At 39.0% G+C, this 6030-nt stretch overlaps 1 long non-coding RNA gene across 2 annotated transcripts in view; it reads right to left on the bottom strand.

Annotated features, from left to right (window-relative positions):
* LOC111819742 (uncharacterized) overlaps window positions 1-6030 on the bottom strand; it is a 39926-nt gene that overhangs the window by 3485 nt on the left and 30411 nt on the right. For both annotated transcript variants that reach the window (XR_002823321.1, XR_002823322.1), the window contains exon 2: window positions 702-821. This is a non-coding gene — a long non-coding RNA (uncharacterized LOC111819742). The remainder of the gene's footprint in view (window positions 1-701; window positions 822-6030) is intronic.

The following is a 6030-nucleotide window of genomic DNA, read 5'->3' as shown; positions in this document are numbered from 1 at the left end:
GTGCTGTCATAGTATGGGGAGAGCAATTAGAGTCACATAACAATGTATGTATAAATTTTTGCATGGGAAAAAATAAAAAAAAAAGAAATCGCAAACAAACAAACAAAAAAAGAATTAGGGATATTTCCTTCTATCATCTAACCAAAGACATTAATGTCCACCACATGAGGTGTGTCTGGTGTTAAACCAGCTTGATAGGAACCCTCTTGCCTGGTGGGTGGAAGAATCTACATTAAATGATAGACAAAAATGCCTGTGGACTACAGCTCTGGGGGTGTAAACCTCGGTGTGCACCTCATGGAGAACAGTCCCCCTTCTGCTATAGCAGTCAACAAGCAGAGACAGACCAGGAGGTCATAATAGCATCTAAATGCAAATGCTATTTTTAATACCAAATAATTGAGGAGGGAAAAGATGAAAGGGGAAGAGGGAGATTATCATCACCATTGAAAGTGACTTCCACCAGCTCCTTTAAGTATGCTACCTGGTAGTTACTACTAAGAAGACACATAAAGAGCTGCAGGCCAGCAGAGAGAGGCTAAGTGAAGGAATCAGTGTTTAACTCAGGAGGCTGCATTTATGTGAAACCAAGTGACTCTGAAGGGCCTTCTCCTGTCCAGTACAAAGCATGGTTCATTCAACAACACTGAGGGTTTACTGGGAAGGGGCACAAACATTAATTGAAGAAGAAGAGAACTTACCAATGTAGAGGGAGAGAAGGTTTTCCCCCCTATCAAAAACCAGTAAGATGTTCCTTGCCTTGGCTCATTTTATCCATGAATTCCAACATACTTGCAGCATTGCAGACTTGATTTCTTGCCCTGAATCGACAGGAGAGATGGCATGATGAGGTGGAGGTGGGGGCGGTGATGGTGCTGGAGCCAGGCTGCCTGGGTTCAAATCCTGGCTCTGCCCTTCACTAGCTAAGTGATCTTCAGCAAGTTATTTAACTTTTACGCAGCTTAGTTCCTCATTGATAAAATGGGAATAATAACAATACTTTCTTGTAGGACTGATATAAGGATTAAATTAGTTAATAAAGAGCTTAGAACCCAATATATAGGAAATACTATATGTGTTAAATAAAATCAACGCTTCAACAAGAGGGCAAAGAATAGAATCCAAAACCCTCAGACTCAAATCTCTGGTAGATTGCACAGCTGCCTAAATGCAAAATCCAAATGTAATTTCTATTGGATTTAAGCAAGTTCCCAAGTAAATTGGAAAAGAGGTTTGCTCTTAAGCTTGTTTCTTTGCCTTTATTTATTTTTACAGATGCTAAGAAGTATTTGCCCTATGGTTTTCATCTATTACAGTTATACATTTATATTTATGTATATATAGATCACACACACACACAAGCCAATATTTTCCACCTACATAAGCTTCTCTGAAAGGATTGCCAATCACTTATAGTAGGAAGAGTACTGAATCTGAAGTCACATTAAGGTTTTGGTTCTAGGCCTTTTGGGAGAGACCTTGGACAAATCTTGCTTTGGGATATCAGTTTCATCATCTGGATATGAGGTTATCAGATTAAACATTCTCTCAGAGTGCTGTGGGGAGTAAATGAGCAAATCCAAGCAAAGGATTCAAGAGCTGGGGACAAGGTGAGCACTCAAAAGCTGTTCCTTATCTTTGTATTATCTCCAAAGTCTCTTCAAGGGAAAAATGGTGTCAGGATACTTCCTTGCTCACAAAGAAAAGGACAGATTACAGAAATCATCTCAATAGGCAGTCCTTCCAGGGCAGAGAAAATAAAACCTGCTCCAACCATGGGAAAAATAAATACAAGAATTGCTAATGAAGGGCTTGCTAGAATATCCTTGGACCCTCCCACTGTCCCTGGGGCCCTTACCCGGGTGCTGCAGCTCAGGGCTCGGTTGGGCAGTCCTGCCTCTGCTTAGTGGAAGCTCCCTGAAGGTCTCCAAACCCATTGCTGTCAAGTCGATGCCGACTCATAAACCAAACCCGTTGCTGTTGAGTCAATGCCAACTCACTGCTCCACCAGGGCTCCTTGAAGGTCTCGGTTGAACCCATTGCCAACAAGTTGATTCCGACTCATAGCGACCCTATAGGACAGAGTAGAACTGCCCCACAGAGTTTCTAAGGAGTGCCTGGTGGATTCAAACTGCTGACCTTTTGGTTAGCAGCCGTATCTCTTAACCACTATGCCACCAGGGTTTCCTGAAGGTCTCCAGAGGGGTCCAAATGACAGGTCCTATGGACCATGTGTGTTTGGCCCCACCCAAATCACAAGGTGCTCAGGTTTGCAAATCCAAAATGAATTAATCAAAATAGAAGTAATTTGTGCCCCAGAGGCATCATAAAAAGCCTGAGGTGTCAAAAATCATTTACTTTATGATTTCTCATTTGTGGAGTCTAGTGGTTAAGAGCTCAGCTAACCAAAAGGTCAGGTGAACCCACTAGCTGCTCTTTGGAAACCCTATGGGGCAGTTCCACTCTGTCCTCTAGGGTCGATATGAGTTGGAATTAACTGAAGGCAATGAGCTTTTTGTTTGTTTGTTTGTTTGTTTTATCTAAAACAAGCCTGACATCCAATTCTTTCCCTTTTAAAAGAAACTTGGTTGCTGCAATAGCTACTGGCAGCTTTCCCAAAGAAATCTCCCAGATTATGATGAAAACCTGGCTACGTACAACTGCTGCATTGCATTTTTTGTTTCACCTGACATTTTTTGTCCTACTTCACTCTATTTTATTTAAATAAATGCTTTGTTATTAGCTTAAACTACCTGGTGCATTGTTCTTGTTTTTGAAGTGTTTTGAAGGTTTATCTTTTCTCTCTTTTTTTCTGTTAAACTAGTCAACCTGCTCTTCAATTTTCATGGCCTGGAAAGCTTTGGGAAAATAGATAACATCTTCAGTGTCAGGCTAAACCAGAAATATACTCACCCCTGATGCCAGGGCACTGCAAGGAAAATAAACTTAGCACTGAGAAAAATGGAGGAAATCTCCCCTGACAATCCATACTACAGTCTGATTCTCACCTAGATTTTATAACCTCAATCCACATTGCCTAGATGGTTTAAAAATCCTAAAGCTGAAACTGGAGCAACAGCAAAAGGCTATTAAAATGACTAACCAGATTTTTAAAAGAGTAAATAGAATATCTAGAAATAGAACAATACAATAACTAAAATTATAAAGTCAGTGAGTGAGTTTAGCAGCAGAACAGACACAGATGAAGAGAGATTTAGAGAACTGGAAGCTGGAGTAATTATCCTTAATGATAATACAAAAAGATGGAAAACAGAGAAGAAAAGTTGAGTCATGTAAAATATAGTTAGGATGTCTAGAATACATAAAATCATAATTCTAGACAGAGAGAGAGATGGGACAGATGCAATATTTGAAGAGGAAATTAACACCTGGGGGTTTTCAGAACTAATAAAAGATACCAATAGACTTATTCAAGAAGTCCAATGAAATCCAAGCAGGATAAATAAAAGGAAACACTTCTATAACCTCAAACTGAAACTGCAGAACATCAAACTTAATGAGTGAGTTAACTATGTTGTTGTTGCTGTTGTTGTTAGGTGCCATCAGTTTGGTTGCAACTCATAGCAACCCTACGTACAACAGAACAAATCACTGTCTGGTCCTATGCCATCCTCACAATCATTGCTATGTTTGAGCTCACTGTTGCAGCCACTGTGTCAATCCATCTCGTCTAGGGTCTTCCTCTTTTTCGCCAACCCTCTACCTTACCAAGCATGATGTCCTTCTCCAGGGACTGATCCCTCCTGATAACATGTCCAAAGTATGTGAGACAAAGTTTCGCCATCCTTGCTTCCACGGAGCACTCTGGCTGTATTTCTTTCAAGACAGACTTGTTTGTTCTTCTGGTAGTCCATGTTATATTCAATATTCTTCACCAATGCCATAATTCAAAGGTATCACTTCTTCTTCCATCTTCCTTATTCATTGTCCAGCTTTCACATGCATATGAGGTGATTGAAAACACCATGGCTTGGGTCAGGCACACCTGAGTCCTCAAAGTGACATCTTTGCTTTTTAACACTTTAAAGAAGTCTTTTGCAGATTTGCCTGATGCAATACGTCGTTTCAATTTCTTGATTGCTGCTTCCATGGACATTGATTGTGGATCCAAGTAAGGTGAAATCCTTGACTTCAATGTTTTCTCCATTTATCATGATGTTGCTTATCGGTTCAGTTCTGAGGATTTTTGTTTTCCTTGTGTTGAGGTGCATTCCATACTCAAGGCTATGGTCTTTGATCTTCATCAGTAAGTGCTTCAAGTCCTTTTCACTCTCAGCAAGCAAGTTTGTGTCATCTGCGTATCACAGGTTGTTAATGAGCCTTCCTCTAATTCTGATGTCACGTTCTTCTTCATATAGTCCACCTTCTCGGATTATCTGCTCAGCATACAGATTGAATAAGTATGGTGAAAGGATACAACCTTGACACACACCTTCCCTGACTTTATACCACGCAGTATCCTCGTTTCTGTTCGAACGACTGCCTCTTGATCTATGTACAAGTTCCTCATAAGCACAATTAAGTGTTCTGGAATTCCTATTCTTTGCAATGTTATCCATAATTTGTTATGATCCACACAGTTGAGTGCCTCTGCATAGTCAATAAAACACAGGTAAATACCTTTCTGGTATTCTTTGCTTTCAGCCAAGATCCATCTGATATCAGCAATGATACCCCTCATTCCACGTCCTCTTCTGAACCCGGCTTGAATTTCTGCAAGTTCCCTGTCAATCTACTGCTGAAACAGTTTTTTAACATCTCAAAATTTCCAGGCTAAGCACTCAAATAATAGAAATGAAGTGGTTAGCTTCAAAATTCAGAAAGGATAAAATCGGAATGAGAAGAATCAATTCAAAAGAGGGCAAGAAAAGGGAGAAAAGAAACAGAAAAATTAAGACACTAGAAAGAACAAAATAAGACTAATAATAAGTGCAAATACAACGGTAATCATAACATTGGACTAAATGCTCCAATAAAAAGACAAAGGTAACCAGACTGAAGTTTTCAAAATACATATAAGTACTCCTAACAAAAAACATTTCTAAAATATAAGAACATATAAAAGTTGAGATTAGGTTAATGGGGAAGGAACAACTTGGAAAAGGAGAGCAAGAATGGTTGCACAACTTGAAGAATGTAATCGATGTCACTGAATTGCACATTTAGAAACTGTTGAATTGGTGCATGTTTTGCTGTGTATATTCTCAATAACAAAAACAAAATAAATGAAATTAAAAAACAAAAGGAATATAGAAAAGTTGAAAGTCAAAGAATGAAAGATGTATGCCAAGCAACTACTAACCAAAAAAAAGTTGTTCTACTAATAACACCAAAATAGACTTTAAGGCAAAAAACATAGCTAGATATAAAGGGAATCACCGTATAATGAAAAATTTTTAAATTAACCTGGAAAACGTAACAATTCTAAATGCTTGTATTACACCTAAGTATATTATCTTAAAGTACACAAAGAAAAAGTAGCAGAGTTACAAAGAAAAATAGACATATCTAAAGTCACTGTAGAAGATTTTAACACAATTGTCTCACTAATCAACAGATCAAGCAAATTTTTTAAAAAAACAAAAAATATATAGAAGACTTGAACAAGCAATTGAGAAGCTCATGCACAGAAAACTGAGCCCAATAGTTGTCTTTTCAAGCACCAAAGGAAGAGTTACAAAATTGATAACACACTTTGGTGAAAGGTAAGACAGTGCACAACACAGGTGAAGCCAACACAACTTGTCCAAGGCAAGGTCGTGGAAGCTCCATAGACACATCCAAACTCTCTAAGGGACTGAATTACTGGGCTGAGGGCTGTGGGGTCTATAGTCTCAGGGAACATCTAGCTCAACTGGCGTAACATAGTTTATAAAGAAAACATCCTACATTCTACTTTGGTGAGTAGTGCCTGGGGTCTTAAAAGCTTGTGAGCAGCCATCTAAGATACTCCACTGGTCTCACCCCATCAGGAGCAAGGGAGAATGAAGAAAACCAAAGACACAAGGG

The sequence above is a fragment of the Trichechus manatus genome, unplaced genomic scaffold (assembly GCF_000243295.1).
Source record: "Trichechus manatus latirostris isolate Lorelei unplaced genomic scaffold, TriManLat1.0 scaffold00017, whole genome shotgun sequence".
Taxonomy (NCBI): Eukaryota; Metazoa; Chordata; class Mammalia; order Sirenia; family Trichechidae; genus Trichechus; species Trichechus manatus.
This window is presented reverse-complemented; position numbering and strand designations above follow the sequence as displayed.